The sequence below is a fragment of the Mastigoproctus giganteus genome, chromosome 1 (assembly GCF_048544385.1).
Source record: "Mastigoproctus giganteus isolate SK-2022 chromosome 1, ASM4854438v1, whole genome shotgun sequence".
NCBI classification, from domain to species: Eukaryota; Metazoa; Arthropoda; class Arachnida; order Uropygi; family Thelyphonidae; genus Mastigoproctus; species Mastigoproctus giganteus.
In genome coordinates this window covers 13,777,421-13,799,857 of record NC_143575.1, presented here as the reverse complement: position 1 = coordinate 13,799,857, position 22,437 = coordinate 13,777,421, and positions in this window count along the sequence as shown.

The window sequence follows — 22,437 nt, the reverse complement described above, 5'->3', positions numbered from 1 at the left end:
GCCGGGCCCCTAAAGGGCCCGGGCTCGGAGGAAATTGTCTTGCCTACCTACATGTAGTTACGCCACTGACCTATAATCTTCACTACTTCCGTAGATACATGCAGTAATTACATCACTCTGTATGATTTTCCATGTTTGTAAACTAATAGCTGTTTATAACTCAATTTTTTAGGCTGCTTTCAAAATGTTATTTGTTTTTTTTTTTTTTTTCTATCACGTGCCGTTTTTTCACAAATCACTTAAGTTGATATCATGAGTTGTATTAAGTTAGGAGTAAATTATGGGAATTTGTACACTAAATCTTCACATGTTGGCAACACTACCTTCAATCATTTGTTTCTTGACCTTGAGAGCTCAGTGCAACACATCAGTGTGAGCTCAGTTTATTTTTGATCAATCCAGCTTATTTTGTTGCATTTGTGGACGTTATGTAGTAATCAAGCAAAGGCAAGATATCACAGAATTTGAAGAATATGTATACTGTGCTTATTTTTTGAGTGAAACTCCAAAAGAAGCACAGTAAAAATAGATAAACAATGGGCTCCACATAAAGTTTGCCGAAATTGTGTTGAAGCATTGAGATTGTGGAAATTGATAAAAAGAAGGCTATACCATTTGCAATTCTTATGATTTGGCGGAGCCTACAAAACGTTGTGATGACAGTTACTTTTGCTTAGTTAATGTAGAGGGATGCAATGCAAAGAGAAGGGCATTGTGTATCCTAATATTACAGCAATGCAGACTTATATTCCAGCCGATAATATGGCTTCCGAACTGGCCATTCAACTGTGGACGCCCTACAACACCACATAGCTGCAGCCACATCTGCTCCAACCAAATACTTCCTGGTCATTGCGGTTGATTTTGCGGGGTATTTCGACAGGCTCTGGGGGCCAAGTGTCTTAAACCGTCTACGTCAAGCGCAAATCCCACTCAACCTTTATAAATGCCTTCAGGATTATCTCTCCAACAGGAAAATCATCGTCTCTACTTCATACTGTAAAGTCTCTCGCTCCAACTATGGAAGCTTCCTTCAGGGCTGTCCTGGGACCCTTCTTATGGAATGTTGTGCTGGACGAACTCTTTGACATGGATCTAGACCCTGTTTCCGCCCAGGCCTTTGCTGACGATCTCGTCTTCACAATTGCAGCTGACTCTAGAGCATCTCCCGAGACCGCCGGAAATCGAGCCATGCAGATCCTTCAAGAATGGGCCAAACACCACCAACTCCGAATATCTGTTGACAAAACTCAATCCATCCTGCTTAAATGTCACCTACAGCCAACCAGACCACCATAGATTAAACTCGCCGGGTCTACCAAAAAGTTAGTTACCAAGTTAAAGCATCTTGCAGTCATTCTAGACTCAAAACTATCCTTCCGACCTCATCTCAACTACTTTCACAACAAAGTACAGCTCTGATCGCTCGTGTTAGCAGGATGGACCGGGGACTGAACAACTGCTCTCTTGCCCTCTTATACAAGGCTCCACTCCAGTTGTGGCTTATGCAGCCAAAATCTGGTACACTCGCACAAAAATAATCAGTATCCAGAAAAAGCTAGCATCGATACAGAGATCCATCATGCTTTCACGATGAATCTCTATATCTCTGCAATCACACGTGCTTGCAGCACGGTGAGTATCCCGGCCCTTCAGGTCGTGGTGGGCGTTCTTCCCCTGGATCTGGAGGTCACTCGTCGGAGACTCCACTATCATCTATCGAAGGGCCTTCCTGCTTCCCTCCTGGGATTCACCTGCAACCCCGCCAACAATATCAAAACATAGAAAAAGCGCCTTTCGCTGTAATTCCAACAGACCTGGCAAAACCTCGAAACTACGAAAGGCCAAATAACAAAAAAGTTTATTCCAAACATCAGCCAAGTTTTCCACAAATCTCCGAACTGGCTAGTCTCCACACTACATTCTTGATAACCGATCACGGCTCCTTCAAAGATAAATTAGCACTAATGGGAATCAATCATGATCCACTCTGTCACTGTAGCGAGCCTGAAGACTGGAACCACGTCGTTTATGATTTCCCCAGCTACAGGGATCTCCGATGCACCCTTTTTACAGAAATTCAAGATATCCCACGAGGACACACGCATGCAGTGGCGTAACTATGCCAATGCAGCTAATGCGGTGGATTAGTGCCCAAGACCGAAAGGGGTCCCACTGCCCTCCTGCCCGAAACAGAAAAAAATTTGAGTAAACATGTAAGTTTTTCAGTTATGTTTATAGATTTTACTGTCTACAAACAATCATTTTATTAAAACAGCACAAGCGAAACTGGAGTGAACAGAGGTGAAACCGTTATTAGCATAGCTGATGCTTCCAGGGCAATTTTTACGGATTTTTTATTTTTATTTTTTTATTTTAGTGGTCCCACACTAAACTTTGCATTGAGGGCCCAATTTTTCTAGTTACTACACTGCGAGTATGTCTACATCAATTATGCACAGCCGACCGGGCTAGTCGGGTGGGTAAAGTGCCTGCCTGGCAACCCAAAGGTCGCGGGTTCGAATCCCGCCTCGGGCTTGGATATTACGATGTTGCCGTACCCTCCGATTGGACCTCACGGCCACGATACACGAAGGAAGCAGGAAAAAACTGGTTCCTTCGTGTATTGCTCACATCATACGATTAAAAAAAAAATTATGCACATCGCTCCAAAACTTCTCCTGTTTTGGGCAGTCTATTCGAACGGAGAAAAACACTGCTCGCTTGCCCACCAAACCAAAACAACAGCAATGAATAAGCTTACTGAAAATTTCCTTGATCTGCCTCACCTACCGATATATCCTCATCCTTGGACCTGACACTCACTGTATCAACTATCTCTGGACTTGACACACCTACTGGACTGATAACACACCCGGATGTCGCACCTACTGGATTGACTTCAGCAACTGACAACCACAAACTTCTGCTGACCCTGTTTCCCAGGGTGAGACGTTGCTAACCCAGTCCTTGGACTGAGTAGATTCGTGGCTTAAACTCACATCAACGCCAATTACACACACCCAGCACCCACGCTGTGTAGCTTTTTCCTCGTTCCTGGGGTTATTCCCCTTCCCCTTTCGCCTGGTGGATCATATTTTTCACCTTTAACTAGGAAGCTGCCTTCATCTACATCCCCCTCAGTCTTACTTTCACCCCTCCCCCTTCTTGTAGTACACTCTGTACTCCCTACATTCTACCTCTGTTTTTTTATTATTATTATTTATTTTTTTTTTTTAACTTGGTCTCGGTTCAGGAAGCTCAAGCGACCCTGGCGGAGACCAGCCAGAAAATAATGGGCAGCCTGACTTACCTCCTAGTGGTGTGTAAGGGCAATGTACGGTCCCACCAGGGGCTCTGCGGCAAAAAGCCAGAACATAACAACAGAACCCAACACAACGTTTGTCATATACAAAACACACTTTTCTGGCTTTTGCAGTGTCACTGTGTTTTTTCACAAGAGAACTTATAGCGCAGATGTGGGAAACCACTGGCGGCGTCTGCCCAAACACTATGTATCCTAATATAACAACTGCCATTAGACCAGTCCAGCGTGGAGATCGTTTGTCGAGTCCATGACCACCACTCATATTGCAGAATGTATCAGCAGAGAGTGCTGAAAGTGGAGCTTCTCAAGATGAAAGATGAAACTGAAATCTACACACCTGGAGACATTGAGTACAGCACTCAACTGTTTTCACAGCATGAACTCAATGATCTGGTAAGATCATTGAGTTCATGCTGTGAAAACAGTTGAGTTCCTTTGGTAATTAAATTTACCAAAGGAATCTGCAGAACTCCTTGGTTCTAGACTTAAGTCAAAAAATCTTATAGAACATGGGACGTTTTTCGCCATGATACAGACTCAGAGAACGAAAACTAGTCTCCAACTTTTCTGAGGACGATTCTATTAATAAAAAACTAGTAATATAACTGACTTAATGAACTATTTAGGAATAATTTACAGTCCTACACAGTGGACACTTTATATTGACTTATCAAAAAGGTGTCTCAAAGGCGTGTTTCTTCACAATGTAAATATGGGTCAAACCAGTAGCTCACTCTGTGCATTTGAAAGAAACATATAAGAACTTGAAGAAGTTGTTGATAAATATTAAGTATGAAGAACGTGGTTGGTTGGCCTGTTCTGACTTTGAAGTGATAAGCATGCTAATTGGACAGCAATCTGGCTACACAAAAATGCCTTGCTTTTTGTGTAGCCAGACTGTCGGGCAAGGAATAAACACGGGGAGGTCAAGGTCTGGCCAAAGAGGGCCAGTTTGTTGCCTGGATCAAACAACATAGTTCATAAACCACTGGTAGAGCCGAAAACTGTCCTCCTTCGACCCTTGCACATCAAACTGGGATTGATGAAACAGTTTGTGAAAGCTTTACCACCTTTGTACTAAATTCCTATCGATCACTCAAGAGAAGGTAAAACAAGGTATTTTTGTTGGACCTCAAATTCGAAAACCGATGAGGGACCAATATTTTGAGGGAACTATGAATAAAAGAGAAAAGCAGGCGTGGATTAGCTTCAGGTCTCTTGCTGAAATCATCTTGGAGACGAATAAGTATCTGGACTACAATTTGAAAATATATTGGGCAAATTTCAAGAAGTTGCGCTACAACATGAGTGTCAAGGTACATTTTTTACTCTCCCATATCGACTACTTGCCAGAAAATCTAGGAAGTGTTAGTGAAGAACAGGGTGAGAGGTTTCACCAGGACATGGAGATGGGGTACCAAGGAAAGCGAAATGTCAACATGATGGCTGACTATTGTTGGATGCTGAAGAAGACTGTAAAGTAAAAGCATCTGCAAGAAAATCAAAGAACTAAAAATTTTACCCATCGTAGATTATTTTTTAAAAGTGAGTGTTTATTGTACTTTTTACTACACTGCCCTTTTAATAGTGTTTTCAACATGTATTTAAATATAAAAGTAGTATTTTTTTATAATTTCAGTTCACAGATTCTGTCAAAATCAATAAAAATTTGTGAAAAATCAAATTTTCTTTCGTGATTATTGAAGAAATCTGATGTGATCGAAACAAACGGAAGTTATTTGTGAAATCAGCATTAGAAAATGGTTCGAAAACAGCCTTTTCTGAGAAAACATCAGTGAATTATTCATCACTAGTGTTACTGATGACTGGATTCCAAATGAACACATCTGAAGTTTATATTTGTTTTATTTTATTATTTTAAAGAAAACATTAAAGAAGTTTATATTTGGCTCTATTACGAGTGAAGATGATCAATTGTTGAGAGTGATCGAGTTAAGAATTTTACGAAAAGTTTTTGGGCCCGTACAAGATGTTGATGGATACTGGAGGATCAGGATCCATGAACTTAACCATCATATTCAGGGTGCGGACATCGTCAGATTTGTGAAGAGCCAGAGACTTGTCTCGTTGGAACATGTTATGAGAATGGATGATAGCAGAACAACTAAGAGTATAATGAAATGGAAACATAGGAGGAGTGCAAGAGAAAGACCACGAAAAAGATGGATGGAATACGTAGAAAAGGACTTAAAGACCATGAGAATAAGAAGTTTGACTTCTTGGGTGGGCTTATTGGTGGAACATCGTCGAGAAGGCTAATAATAATAATAATAATAATAACTACCCAGGGTTATAACACCAGAAGAAGAATATTTGGCTGTTATTAGACAGCTTTTTCGAGCCATCCAAAATTCATTAAATTCAGACAAATACAATTTTCGCAATTATTATATATATATTTTTAATACACATCGCATACAGGCTATGCATATACTCTTAACTGAAAAGCTGGATATTATGCTTGTGGGAGTGCGCTGATTTGAAGGAATATTATTAGTTAGTACTTAATGGTAATTGATGTTTAGTAATTTTTTCGCTTCTATTAATCACAGAAAATTAGAAAAAATATTAATGACCCTGAAATGTAACGCATACTTTTTTTTTCGTGTACTAAAAAAAAAATTGGTTGTTTAACTTAATTTCTGCAACATTAATTTAAGATTGAATTTCATCTAGTTCTCACTTTCGATCTCAGTCACTTTACCTCAGCATAAACACTTTCGATCTCAGTCACTTTACCTCAGTATTTAATAAGAATTCTTTCTCTAATATTATTTAATATGATTACCCTTAAGCAAAAATGTAATAAAAAAGTATTCTGAAATAGGTTATATATAATCACCTTATTTGAAAAAAGTATCTAATAACGTCACATTGAATCTTGAAGAAATAATAATAATAAAAGAAATATCCAGGATTTCTTTTATTGTATTTTTACTGAAACACTCATAAAGAGCATTGGGGGGGGGGGATTTATATCTCAAATCGATGAAAGACTATCGATTCGAAAAGGAATTTCAGTATTTTCAAAAATGTTTCATATTAACGAATCACTGACTTTTTCGGTTTTTTAACAAGGAAATTGGAATGGGGAATATATTCCCGAAAAGTTCCTTTGGCAACAATCCGAAAAGAGAAGCAATGATAATTTCAAATCCAGAAAGTAGATAATTCGTTAATATAGTTATTTAAATACACACAAATATACACATTAAACTGAAAACGCAAGACAAAAATGATAAATTACATATTTATTCAGAGGTTCACTTTTTAAGAACACGAGTAGTTTTTTTTTTTTTTTTCTTGGACTTTGATTCTCTACAACACAGAGAACAAAAGTCTGATTTTTAAAAATTTCAAAATGGAATTTACCATTATAATAATAATGAATTTTTATTCATTATTATTCATCATTATTATTATTATATTAAATGAATATTTCGCGCCTCTTGAAGAACGGGAGTACGCGTTCCTATTCGAATGCACTAAAAGTAATATTAGTTATGTAATAAATGAAAGGTTATACAGAAGCACACATTTTATTTCACAATAAAAGTTTTTTTTTTTTTTTTTCATTTCCACATATTTTCTCCAGGGATTTTTTTTTCGGATACTTTTTTTCCTTGTTACCATTCGATTAGTGAAATTTAATGTTGGTCTATGGCCTTTTAACATTACATGTACTTGGAGTTCCATTTATAGAACTCACGAACTTGACGGCTGAAAAGTAAAATTTTCAAATATGAAAGAATCTACTTTCATTATATCAGACTGCTTCAAGATAATAAATATTACATATTCTTAAGCATTCTCTCTCACGTTAAAAAGTATATAATTACAGTTGAATTTAAAAATTTTAAGAACTAATGCATTAATGATCATTTCCAACTGGGCCGTATGGTCAGTTATCACCAACTTTTATTGGTTTGACAAAAAAAAACATATTTCTTTATGCTGAAGAAGAAAGAACTGCTGCATTTTCAAACCAAAACCGAGTTAAATACATAAATAAAAAAATTACTTCAAAATCTTCACAAAAATTCAATGTTTTTCAGGGTAGTACGCAGAAGGCTGGAGGATAAATCTATCACCGAAATTTGTAAAAGAAAATATATTTTTTATATTTTAATTTTAAACTTTTGATTTAAAAAAAGTGCCAAACATTCTTCAGGAAAATATTAAGGTTTTTTGACGTGCAAATGTTAGTTCAATTGGCAAGAGTGGTATACTCTTATTCCTCAAAATCAATTATTCAACCCGCTTGAATCAAATGTCTACGTACGCCCCTAATTTTTAATTGATAAACAGTATAAACCTATAATTTCAATAAATATATAATTCATTGCTCAACTTAATACACTAAAAATATTTTTTTGTAATAAATGACGAAATAAAGAAATATAATTAAACTTATTTATATAATAATAAATAAGCATATATAATTAAAATTAGCTAATTATATATACGTATTTAAAATTAGTTCTGTAATTATAATCATTATAAGCAATAATAAAATTATTTCAAGAACGAATTTTAAACTTACCATTTGTTGCTCGAAAATGCATACGCTGACAGTTCTCTAATAATCACTTTTTATAGTAAGAAACTATTATTATCTGAAGATAAACAAGCTACACATGAACAAAATGAAGTTCCTAAATTGGAAAAGCTTTTTTTTAATATGCTTAATAAATTCGAAAGTAGTTTTAACTGCAGCGTTCCAAATTTTCCACACAGGCACTAGGCAGACGAACTATAGTGTTCCAATAAAAAAAAAAAAAAAAAAAAACACATACAGTGAATATATGGATTACTATATTTCCTCAAGTTGATAACTATATTTCCTGAATTATTATATTTTCCTTGCTAACATTACTAGCACATAATTATTTAAAGTAAACCCAGTCATTAACTTAGACTTATTCCATGCATATCACGTAACGAAATCCGCTTCACACTACAAACCAACAAAACCTTACCATAAAACTAAGAATTACGTCACTAACCTTCACACCAGTAGAATCGTAAGGGTGAAAAGGAATAAACAAATTAATATTATTACTATACGTATATTAAAAATAGTAATTATAAGCGTATTATTAATATATTTATATTAATGGGTTTTTTTATGTGAATGTTAATGGGCATATTTGGATTACGGTACAAGATCAAGTCTGAAGACGCCAGGTGCAAAACATGTTTATTATATATTATTAACTAAAATTAATTTATCATAAAACTGAATATAATTATCATAATACCGGTGTACTGCGTGCATTTCTTACATATAATCAATAATAAAAAAAAAAAAGACGCTCTAGAATTACTTTACTGAACTACTATATTTCATTTACAGCATTATTTCTGATATCATAGTACTCGCGATGCATGGAAGATTTGATTTATACAAAAACATTTTCAGTATATGATCCCTGTGTAATGTTCTGGGAAATTTTTAAATGAGTACAGTTCTGTTTTTTTAATGATTCTCTTCGCAGTAGCTGTAATTCATCTTTAATTCTTCAACTGAATGTAGATTATTCCTGTAGATAGTGTCCTTTTGAAAGAAATTTAATCACGGGAATTGAAATCCGACGAGTACGGTGGCCAGGATTATCGAACTCCAAAGCGTCTAGGATATCAGTTCACGATGATCCCGTCATGAAAATATTCGCTAAGGAAATCAAGAACCGTATTTACCATTTGCGATCTTTGTCCAACTTGATGGAAAAAGTATTTCTTTTTATAGGAAAGAGTAAGGTATTGGCGTACACTTCAGTTGATTTTTAAAAAATGTATTGTAAAACTGTGTAACTTACACAGTTTTCTTTTAACTTGAAAAACTACACAATTTTCTTAAAAAAAAAAAAAAAAAAAAAAGCATCTCTCCCCACAAACCAAACAAGTCAGAAAAAAGGATCGAAGTCACCGAAATCGCCACTGACTTAAATAATTAGCAAATCTCGTTTCAAATGTTTTCTTCGTCAGGGAAGCTACAAAACAAAGTAATTTGCTTATCTTCTGTAAATATTTTTGATAGGTCCATTGTTCTTAAGTTCTTTATTTTACATTTTCAAAACGCTTCATAGACTACTTTCCTCTTCGAAGAACTGGCTTTAAACTAATTAGTTTTTTGTTTTTTTTTACTGGTGTTGTAGCTGTTTTCAGATTTTTTTATATATATATATACAAATATTTATTTAATTCAATAGATATAGCATAAATGGTAGTGAATATCCGCAACCTACAAAGGACCTTATCAGCCTCTATATATAGCAAAGTCAATAAAAATCATAATAATTCCATATTTACAAAATATAAAATCTAAAATACCAAAATACAGAAAAATACCAAATACCAGTTATTTTTGAAATAGGCTTATATCGAAAGGCACGTCATCATAGGGCTAGCGCCTCTCAATATATGCCATCAATAACAACTTAAGTAATTTTAGTAATTTTATCGGTTTTTAAATAAGTAAATATATTTTTTAAATTAATACAGTATATATATATATATATAATGACGTATATAAAATTTAGAATAATGCCGATTACATGTTAATTTAGCGGTACCCCCCCCCCCCGAGAGGTACCAGTTCCAAAAGACGTGAAATATCACCAAAAAAGGGGGGTTAAAGGAACTACTGAAAGATAACAAAATCAGAATAAATTAAAATAAAATAGACTGACCATTATGCCCCATATCGACAGAGGACCACGAGGCCAATAATGGTCATGGAATCGCTGCATTTCAATCGCTATACAAATCGTCGCAATGGTGAAAAGATCGAAGTACCAAATCACCCTTCCTCCCCCGATCGAATCTCCAATGCAGAGGATTTGCACGGCGGTGGTCCTTATGCAGCGAAAAATAAATTATAGAACAGACAGCACTCTAAAGCTCGAAATTATATAGGGGTTTCTGGGCTATTATTTATGTCTAACTTTTATTCTTCTTTTTCGTTCGTTTGTTTATTTGGTTATTTTTATGGTAATTTTCGCTCTATAGTTTTTGCCATACTACTGGCTTATGTTTTATTTTATTTAATTTGAAAAAAAAAAATATATATATATATATAATAAACCAATGTATATTATTAGTGTATTGGGTAGGGGTGCTGAACTGTCAAGTGTAATTACCATGGAAAAAATTGAGAATGCCTGCAAGGTAAAAGCAGATTGCCTGAAATTAAATCAAATTAAGATTAACATAAAAATGACAATGATAACAAAATCAGAATATGATACCTAAAGCAGTGGGTTCTGGAACTTTAACTACTTCATCAGAGGGTCGGCAGCGAAAACTCTAGGAGCCACCGCAATAAGCAGGGTCTCTGTTTCTGTTATGATGTATACGTTTCGTACGTATACGTCATAGCCGACCCGACAGAGACCAAAAGGAAGGAATAAAATTCAAACATATATAAAAATAAATATAAATAAAGTTAAAAAACTAAAATAATGCCAATTCAATCTTGTTAAAGGAAAAATGAATGAAAGTTTGAATTCAAAAAGAGGCAAAATTCCGTATGAAATGTAAACAAAGTAACAAGATAAAGGAATAACGTCAGGTTTATGACAACTTACTGTGTGCTTTACCGGAATCGGTGAAATTAGCTGTGGTGAATATGGAGCTATATCGGAGACCAAGATGAAAGCCGATAGTTCTCTGTACAGTATTGCTTAGTAGTTCAGTAATGTCATTATATCCTATTATTTTTATCAATATTATATATACATGGTGTTTCAAAAATGATGGTCAATAATTTAAAGGTGAAAAGTACATAGTGTATAGTGTGTTCGTGTCTAACGGCACCAGGGGTTTCCCCCATCTCCGCGTTGCTTTCATTGTAGGTGTACCAGTTCACTGGGAAGGCCAGAGATTTAAAAGTGTATGGATTTTGTAAGTGTAGTGTTGTGTTTCGTTGTTCTTCTGGCCATTTAGCCGCTAGACCCCTGCTGGGGCCCAACGTTGTCCACACTATGCCTCGTGGAGGCAGACCAGGTACCCAGTAATTTTAAGTTTTCACTCTGGCAGGTCCTGCCACCTAATTTCCTGAGATTTCAGTGGCAAGGACCTAAAAAAAAAAAAAATAATAATAATAATAATAATAATAATAAAATAATAATAATAAATAAAATAAAAAAAATAATAATAAATAAATAAAATAAAATAAAAAAATAAAAATAAATAAATAAAATAATTTAATAGTATTGGGAAGTAGTCACTGAAAGGTAGGCTGAAAGGGGTTTTCGTATGCATTTGGAATTTTGACAATTTTTTTTTTTTTTTTAATTTTGACATCGTATGGGGCTAGTGTTTAGGCAGAGTAGGGAGAAGACTGAAGACAGGGGGGGAGTCAGAAATATGGAGCCAATAGGGAAGGCGACCCCAGGTCAAAGTTTTAAATTTAGACTATGCGGGGTTACGCTGTGAAAGTGAACAGAGTAGGGAAGAGACTGAAGGCTAGGGGGAGGAAATAAGAAGTAAGGGGTCGACAGAGGAGGTGACCCCTGTGGTCAGTGGGGCAGGCCCATGTCCCACCAGGAAGAAAAAGAGGGCGAGGAGGGGAAGAGACAGTGAAACCATCTCCTTCCCTCCCCAGGGAAGTGGAAAGAAAGTACCGTGCAAGAGAGCACAGGTATAGCCTGTGGCGTTGGCAGCAGAGCTGCAATGAGGTCAAGTCCATGGTAGGTCTTCTATTTGAGTTCTACTTCTTCTAAAGAGATGTCAACTTCTAGGGTTGTAGATCATTCCTGGGACAAGTCCTGTATTTGCAGTTCAGGTTGTTGAGGTTGTGCTTGCATCAAGTCTATCATCAAGTTTTTCGGATTTAATCTTCTTTCATTTAAAGAGGAGAAATGCTGGTTGGTGATAAGTTTTGTCTTTGCGTTGTCATGGTTGAGTGGCATTTCCTCTTTTTCTCAGTGAATGGCAATTTGTACCTTTCTTCTCGCGAAGAGGTCCTGGGCGAATCGTGACAATGCTTTATAATCCTCTTCGGTTTCAAGGAGGAGAAATTCTTGTCCTCTTGGAAGATATCTCACTTTTGCAATTAGAATACATCTTAGGTCTTCATATATGGGACAGTCAAACATAAGATGGTTCCAGTCTTCTATTTCTCCACAAGTGCAATTTGGGTTGGTGTGGGTCTGAAGCCAGCGAGCTTTGCATTGAAGGGGCCATGCCCTGTTATTAAGTACAACTAAAATAAGCAAAAAAGTCCCAGTGAACATCGGGCTGCAAATGAACCGTTTTCGAGATAATTCACATTTTCTGTTAAGATCCGCCACTGACTATAGGGGCACTAGTTTAGCAAAAAGCTGTGAATCTTTTGCTAAGGGTGGTTTAATTAAACATAAGATAACACATTTTTAATTTTTGGTTTCAACACCACAGGATTTTACAGATGTTACATGTTTACAGGATGTTACAAAAGGTGTTCAAAATGCTGTCCTTGCATCCGTACGCAGCTTTATAGTCTTCTCTGCATTGAGTTGCGAATCCTCTCAGGCATTCCTGGGTCATTTCTGATTTGCTGAAAGACTCCTTCACCCCGCCGCTGCAATTCCTCAACTGTGCTAATGTCAGAAGTGTTTTACATGATACAAAAATCCATGGGATTTAAATCTGGTGATCTGGGAGGCCACATTACAGGCCCACCTCTACCTAACCACCGTTGACCATGCCTTCTAGTTAGATATCGAGTCAAAACTCGAGAAAAATGTGCTGGTGCACCATCATGCATAAACCACATGTTCTGGCTTTGCTGAAGTGGAACAATATCATCATCAAGGAAGTCTGGAAGAACATTCTGCAGGAACTGAATGTACAGCTCGCCTGTTTGGCAGAAAGTGTGGTCAATTAGGCGGTCTCCTAGTAGTCCTGCCCAGACATTCAATGAGAAACGTTGCTGATGTCTTAACTCGTGAATTGCATTAGAATTTTCGTCGGACCAAAGGTGACAGTTATGAAAATTAATAATACCATCACGAGTAAACACCGCTTCGTCAGTGAACAAAATGTTGTTTAAAAATTGGGGGTTCAGGACACAACACACTGTTGTTGCATCCACTGGCAGAAGTTCACTCTGGGAGGGTAGTCTGTATTGCTGAGACCTTGTACATGCTGGATATGGCAGGAGTACAGTAACTGGCGATGTAAAATTCACCACACACTGCTATGACTCAGTACACGCTCTTGCAGAGCAACCCTCCTTGTCGAAATTCCTGGATTTTGTTCTCTTCTTTTCTGTTTTTTTTTATTTTTTAATAATAATTATTTTAAAATTTTATCTAATTAATTTATTATTGTTTTTCCTTTTATCATTAATATTTTTTTCTTTATTTTATTTATTTTTATTTTTTGAAACGTAATAATATTTTTTCCATTTTTTTTTTTTTTTTTTTTTTTTTTTTTTTTGGTAGCCCTTATTAGAGATAGGATTTTAAACTGCTTGTACCTAGATTTGGGCTTCCTGGGTACAGGAACTGCTGGCATCCATTGCTATTCACTTTCTGCAGTGGATGCGGGATTCTTTGTGGTATTCACCACCATACGTGATTATAGGAGACTGCTGCATCTATAAGACTTGTGCTTATTCCTATGGGTGCTTGAAATATTACATTTAGTTTAGTACATGTATGCTTGGGCCCACCTCCTTGTGGCGTGGATGGGTACTGGGAAGCAGTCTTCCTGGTAGCAAAGCAGCCAGAAACAGCTAAACAACACACACTACACCCATTTCTGGCCATTGTACAGAGTCTTATATATCATCACAGAGAACCATGACAGAGATAAACTAATGTTTAGGGGTCGCCTTGCATAAGACACAACACGTGTCAACATGTCCACACGTCTTCTTTACTGTTTTCCTGCCCATAGTCACCACCTCACTTGGAGCACCACCCCACTTGGGACACCAGATGGGGTGTTGCCCAGATGGGACACCACCCCACTTGGAGCAGCACAAGAAAATTCCTGCCTGATGTAACTTTCTTACTCTCTAAATCAGTTAAAACCTGGTGCTCCTTAACTGTAGAAACTGTTTTCTTGCCCGTAGTCACCTATGCAGCAGGAGCTTGGTTTCATTGGGCCACCAATTCCAAAATTAGATTAAAACTGAATTCCATCCAGCGGAGCATGCTCCTCTCTATTCTCAGTCTGTAGAACAGTTTCCAATACTGCAGTGCAAGTTATTGCAGGGTCCCTTCCACTGGATCTATTTGTCATCTATCGTGGCCTCTGCTTTCGAAACAAAAAACAAATACCTTCAGAATTACTTGGTATCCAGCTAAATTTAAATGAAGATCCTAAAAGAGAGAAATCCAGATGCTTTAACAAGCTAATTAGCATCTGGCAGACCAGATGGGACCCCACCCCACTTGGAGCAGCCACAAGAAAATTCCTGCCTGATGTAACTTTCTTACTCTCTAAATCAGTTAAAACCCGGTGCTCCTTAACTGTAGAAACTTCCTTTCTGGTAAATGGACATGGCTCTCTCAATCAAAAACTCCATCAGTTTCGTTTGCATCAGACCAATCTCTGTACGTGCGGATATATAGATTGTAGTCACCTGCTCTTTAACTGTGCAATCTATGATGTTCTTAGGGTGAAGCTCCGAACTGATGTTCCAGATCTCTCTCCAGGGCAGGAGGAATTGCTTCTGAACAAGAACCATCTCTCAGCTCTTTGCCTCCGAAGTGTTTGCTCCCAGAAAGAGAATCATCGCTGAAGCAGCATACAAAAACAATCCACCAAATACACCTGTGTAAGCAGGACAATAGTTTGCTTCTCTGCTATCCTGGATGTACTTTCAAGGAACACTCAGAAATTTCTGTGTAGTGCTGGGCTGCTCATAAATTAAGCATAATTACATCAAAATTCGATATACATGTATTTTCTTCTATGGTTCATGTATGGAAGAATTGTCATTGCACTGATCCTAAAGGTCTTATTTATTGTTTTTTTATTATTAATATTTATTTATTTTTTTTTTTAATTCCCAATGTGACTTTTTTTTTTTTTTTTTTGCACTAATTTTTTTTTATATTTTACTTTATTTCAACCAGCACCACGGATTGTTTTTTTTTTTTTTCCCCTCTCTCTCGCTCCTTTCTTTTCCTCTGGAATGGGCCCCAGAGGATCCTGGCCCATCTTTGGCATCACTAGGTGGGTCAGAGTCTCTTTTGAGACATTACGTGCTCTACTGGAACTGGCCTACCTTCCCGTGGTGTGGACGAGTACCCAGAATCATCTGTCCAGGTGACTGATGCTTCTGGGTAGCCAAGTAGCCAGAAAATAGCAACAGAACATACACAAACCTACGCCAACACATTTCTGGCCCATTTATGGTTGATTCTGCTCTACACAGAGACACAAGGAGAAGTTGAACAGACGTTCTAAATGCCGCCCTATACATATACACGTCTTCTTTCTAACACCCGTTCCTCAACATCAGGTGTTATGCTTTTGGGCCTACCTGCTCGTACTCCATGTGCAAAGTGCCCATGTTCTCTAAGGCGTTGATGTACCCTGATGGATGTGCACCTGTTGGGCTGCCTTTGGTGGGGAAATGCTTCTTGGTACAAACGTGTAGCCTTGAGTGCACTGCCGTTGGCTTTACCATACATGAAGTGCATGTCCGCATACTCTTCACTGCTGTAACCTCTTTCCATGTTGACTATCCTTTGACAAGTACTGTACTAGTATCAGAGGCGGATTTAACGGCGGGCGCACCGGCGCGCACCCTGGGCCCCGACTTCTTAAGGGCCCACGGAAAACCCCAACAAATTAGTTGAACATATTAGTTCAAAACTTTGTGATTATTATTATGCTATTATTAATTATATTATACATATATTATATTCAAATTTTATTGGAAATAAAACATTAATAGTACATAATATTTTTTATTTATTTAAAAAATTGGTTAACATGTATTTTTATTTTCCCTGTCTCTCTCTTTTTTTTTTAATGAGCCCAATATTTTCTTCTGCGCCCGGGGCCTCAACCGACCTTAATCCGCTCCTGACTAGTATGTCTGCTATGTCTCAGAGCATTGAGAGAGGGGAAAGGGAGAGAATAGGCAGAAGTCAGTGGTGGTTCCCAACTCTGTACGGTTCACCTTGTCAGTAGTGGATCCCAACTAGAAATCTGCAATATCTCGAAAACAATTCACTTAAGGACCCATGTTTACTAGGCTTTTTTTTGCATATTGTAGTTTGTACAGTTCACCTTTAAATTATTGACCATCACTTTTGAAACACCCTGTATATATATCTTTTCTTTTCCTGCAGCATATATGAAAATCCTCAAACAGATAAACCTCTGCAGTTGACTGATTTTCATTTAGAATTTGCAACTGGACAAATCTGTGACCTTATTCTCACTTATTCCAGGTGATGAATTCAGTTAAACACCCATTATGCTACTTACTGAAACAGGTGTCATGACTTTTGATTATTTTTTACATCTGCTGCTGCTGCTAGCAAGTATCTACATCATTAAAGCCATTTTAATCATGGTTTCTGGATTCAGAGGCCATATTTCTCTTATAAAAAGCTCTCACATCTTTTTCTAAAGTGGAAAATTTCCAGATATTCTTTATTCAAAGCAGTTTTCAGCAGACCAAGTAAAGTCAAATCCAGCCGCCTTAGCTAGACTTCAGTCAGGTAGGAATTGCCACTAGTTCAAGGACAACTATTTTCATTGAACCGATTTATTTGAGAAGTAAAACATATAGCCATTTTATAAACAATTTAACAATCATTAGTATTAGTAGAGGCATATGATTCAAGAAAGCACTCTTTCTTGAATTATATTCCTATAATCATATAATCAGGGCACCTGCACTGCCCATAAAATTTCATATCTGACTGCATAATTATTCCATCTTTTTCATTCTCCACTACTCAAGTGTAGTATCACACAGTTGGTACATTACTCTGGGGTTACTGCTATCCATATGAAGTACTTTGCATATGGCAATGTTAAACTTCAGTTGCCACTTCTCAGCCCATCTGCCAACTTTTCTAGGTCCTGGTGCAGTAGCATATTGTCATTAACAACCCTGCCAATCTTCACATCATCTGCAACCTCGGATATTAAGCCTGATATATCTTCATCAATATCACTGATAAATGCAGAAAACAACAATGGGCCCAACACGGAACCCTTGGGGACTCCATTAATAACATGTCCATGACGAGCAGTGCCCAGTGATTACCACTCTGTCTTCTCCCACTTAGCCATTCCTAGCAGCAACTTGCCCTTAATGCCATACTGTTCAAATTTGTACAGTAGTCTTTTACATGCAACAGTATCAAAAGATTTCCTGAAATCCATGTGATATCAAAATTATTTTTTACATCCAGTTTCTTAGTGACCACATTGTAGTATCCAATCAAACTGGTCAGACAGGACTTCCCCCTTAATAAACCTATGCTATATCTGAACTATAACGTCTTGTCTAGATGATCCTGTAATGCTTCCTTAACCAGTGACTTCATTACTTTCCATGAAATAGAAGCTAAACTAACGGGTCTGTAATTACTCATGTCACCCTTTGATCCCCCTTTGCGAATCATAAATACATTTACACATCTCAAGTCCATGGGGATAGGAAATGTGCAAATCCAGAGATGCTCTCATTAAACAGTTTGCTGAGCAATGGTATAGAGCATTGTATAAAAGTATCAGGACACTCGTTTTCATAAACCATCAGACTTTCCTGAATAAACAAGTGATTCAGACTTTGATTTTGGGTTTTGTTTGAATTTTATTGGTGCATTAGCAACTATGCACTGAGATTCCAATCAGTATATATGAAAGGCATATGAGCTGCACAAGCTCTTGCCATAGTCCACAGAGCATAGTTTATTTCAAGAGGGGTGTTATTATCGAATGTCACACTGTTGGCTTATCGATTCATGCAGTTGCTGACAGCCTACCATTCAAAGTCAACAGTCAGTAACGTTATCAAGAAATGGAAGCCTGACGATACCACCATCGTCCAGCAACACATGGAAACACCATTGAAGCTCACTCCATATCAGAAGATACTCGGAAGGGCAGTACAACAACCTCATCAGACATCCAAATAAAACATCACATGGGAGTTTAAATGTTCAACTATAGGTTGAGGGCCACACTATGTACAGCATTCTACAGCCTGTTTTCATGGGAGAGTGGCAGTGCATAAGCCAAACATCACTAACAACCAGCAGTCTCACCATGCATGCCTGGTACAACAAACTACATGGTACATAAAGAAAAGAAAGATCCGAGTGACAAATCTCGCTACACTGTCCCAATCAGATGGTCAGGTGTGGAGGATAGCTGGACATTTGCTACCAGAGTGCATTGTGCAAACAATGAAGTTCAGGGAGTTCGGGTTATGGTATGGCCTAGGATCTTTGGTGGTTGTGCAGGGAACTATGAATGATGAAGCCTACTGTAAAATTTCAAGAAATTCCATTATCCCCACAATGTTTCAGTTCTTTGGTACAGATCTATATTTGTTTCAAGATAGTAATGCTCTGTGCCATACCACCAATACTATACAAGAATGGTTCATTCATCAACACATACAAAAGCTGAAATGGTAGGTGTGGAATTCCAATTTTAACTCTGTGGAATAAACTAGAAGGTTGGGTGAGGGCCAGCCCAACATGTCCCACATTAGTAATTCAACTGGTCATTGTTCTGCAGAAGTAATGGAGAACCATACTTGCTGAAATCTATCAATCATTGGAGGAAAGCCTGTTCAGGAAAGCAGAACATCATAGCAACCAATGGGGGAAACATGCTGTTGAAGTGAATGTACAACTGTGTGTATAGATATTTGTTGAATGGTAGCTATTTGTTTCTCAGTGGTATAGTCCTGAGGAGTATTGTACCACTGAGAAACATGCATTTAAATCATTGCTAACTTTTGCAATATTTTAACAAAATAGTGCAAAAACATTTTTGCACTATAGTAATTTACATATGACATGATATCAATCATTTTCAGTGGGCATTGTACTGTAACTATTCATTACATAGTGACACAATTCAGTATTTTGGATTCAGCCAATTTTGTAACTGTTAATAATATTTTTAATTACAGAATCAAAAGCGTTGCACTCCATGTAAATTTTTTGGGAAAAATATGATTGGGTTTATTGAAAAATATATGACAAGTAAAAAGCATTCCAATATCTCAAATTTTTATACCAAGACTGATGAAATTTGAAATCCCTGTGGATATTGTTAAGTCTAGAATGCAGAGACGGCCATATATGAACCATCATCCCCACATTCTAGACTTGACAATGATATCTACAAGATTTTGAAATGTTGTCAATCTTGTCATGAATAATTATTGGGTTACTGAAAAATCCATTTGTAATTAAAAATTGTTATCCCTACATCTTTCTCCAAAAAAATTAGATATTACTATCACTACTACCAAAATGGCACAAAGAAGCAAAACCAGCATCACCAAAATATAAATAAAATAAAAAAACACAATAAAAGTAAAATTTTGCCCACTTCCTTTTCTCATTACTTGTAATAATATGTCTGATTCTCCCTTAAATAAACTTCCACCCAGTATGGTAGAAGTAAATAAATTTACTTCTACCATACTGGGTGGAAGTTTATTCCAACAATCACTCTCTGGCTGAATTTCAGCTAGCTTTGAGTGAACTTAATTGGATGCTGAGTTTTTTTGTTTTTTTTTTAAATTTATTATTGAGTTTTATTGGGGATGACTGAACTTAATTGGATGTTAACTTTGGATAATGAAAATTCCTACATTTTTCTGAAACTCTCCTTTTTCAATTAAATTTATATCCCCTTTCGTAAGTATCATCAGAGAAAGAATAAATATAACATCAGTATTTAGCTTACTTAACCTTTTTAAAGCTTTATTACACTTCAATTAGGTCACCATATAGCTATTCAGTTTCCAGAGACTGAATTTATGGAAACTCTAGTCTTTCTTAGTAAGAATATCTATTTCTATCCCTTTAATCACTTTTGCAATTCTCTGCATACTTTGGAACAGAATTGTGTACTAAAATGAAGTTTTCAAAATTGTATGCAGCATTCCAGATGTGGTCAAACCTCTTCATCCCTGTTGGAAAAATTAGTGTACATCATTGAGAGAACCCCAAACTGTCCTAACAGTTTTTCTACACTGCTCAGGGAACTTGATGTCAGATTGTACACTTCCCCTTAGGTCATTTTCCTTATCAATTACTTTGAGTTTGATGCAATCCAACTGGTATGTTATTCTAGATGTGTAACAAGCAATGCAATGATTCAGTAATCACAGAGGATGCCATAACTACAAAATGAAGGAATATGAGATCTTGCCATCATTTCCACCACATCAAAGGAATGAGGAAAGAATAAACAATTTTTCAACTTATGAAACAAAAATCATAATTTTTGTGATTTATGAATTAAAATTAAATGATCACAGGTAAGACTGTAAAATATAACTGCATATAACGATATCATTTTTGGCTAAGGAGGGTCAATAATTTGCCTGGGATCAGTATGATATATACACACACTGCAGAGGGTTCGAGCCCGTCACCACCAAATACGGATGATGCGGAAAGGTCAGGGAATGACCACCACATATCCCGGAGCAATATGGCCTTAGTTGCTAATGCTCCTAAAAACCAAATAACAAACAACCACACTGCAGAACAGTAAAAAGGTAAAAAAAAACAGTATGTGGTATTTCACTTGATTTGGCATAACCAGTCTGATATTTGTGGTATACTGTGAGGTGACATGATCACACACATTGACTTTCCTGATAATGTTATGTAAATAAGAATCTATACTGACAAGTCAATGCAGTTTGTGCACTCCTTAATGCATTGTAAACCATTAGGTTTGCTGATGATGTTAAAAATGTGCAAACAAGTCCAGAACCCCTTCCCCCAAATATTACTCCAATAGAACATTTCCTGTTTTATATCAAAGACAGATTAATGAGACAAGATCATAATCCGGCCTAACTACGAATGTTTAATTCATATACAAAAGATGGACCACTATCACATCAACTATGTAACAGTCTCAGATATAATTTTTATACATCTGTCCTAATTCTTTGGAGGGCTATGTGTAACTGATACACACATTCCACAGAACTATACTACTTGTCAATAAATATATTTCTGAATTTCAGAAGTGACATGTAAAGTATTAGTCTCATTCTGAGATGCTACGCAAACTTCTCCATTTTCTGTACATGAAGATCCACCAATCTTTATTTAGCCTATAAAATGATTACTAATGACACACTGCAAAATAAAATAAGTTTCACACTATGGCTTCTATATCCAGTAAAACTGAACAGACCTACTCAGCCATAGTTATAATCATTTTTTTAAGCATTTAATTATTAATGAAACTATTCATGAAATTATTAATGAAACTATTCAACTATTAATGAAACTACATATAAAACTTTTTATAGAATTATAGTATTCATTTATAACATAACTTCTAGTATTTGCATGAGCATTGTTAAACATAATAGAGATGATGCTGCTTTGAACTTCACCTTTAAGCTGAACTTCATCCTTCATCATTCTCAAGAAATATTTTATCTTTAAAATGGCACAGCCTTTATACGATCACTTTTATATATAAGAACAACATTTTTGTTTATGTAAATAATGTTACACTGATAGGCATAATGTTAGTTACCTAGAGAATTGTATATTATACAATATTACTCATTTATATTTTATTTCTCTTATATAAACAGCAAAACCACAAAAATAAATCTGCATGTTCAGCAAAAAGCTATATATTAATTTATTTCTTATACAAATATTACATTAATAAATACATAATATTTAAACAACTCTGATGTATAAAATAGTTTTACAATAATTATTTGCTCAGTTATTGCACAAATATCAGAATGTGTATTCATAAATCTGCAATAAACATCTTGAAAAATCACTTTTAAAAGTGTTTTAAACCTTTAATCCTACACGATGGCTAGCTTTTCTGTTTGAAATTTGGCATAAAAAATGAAAATGCATTGTTGATGAAAATGCATGTTG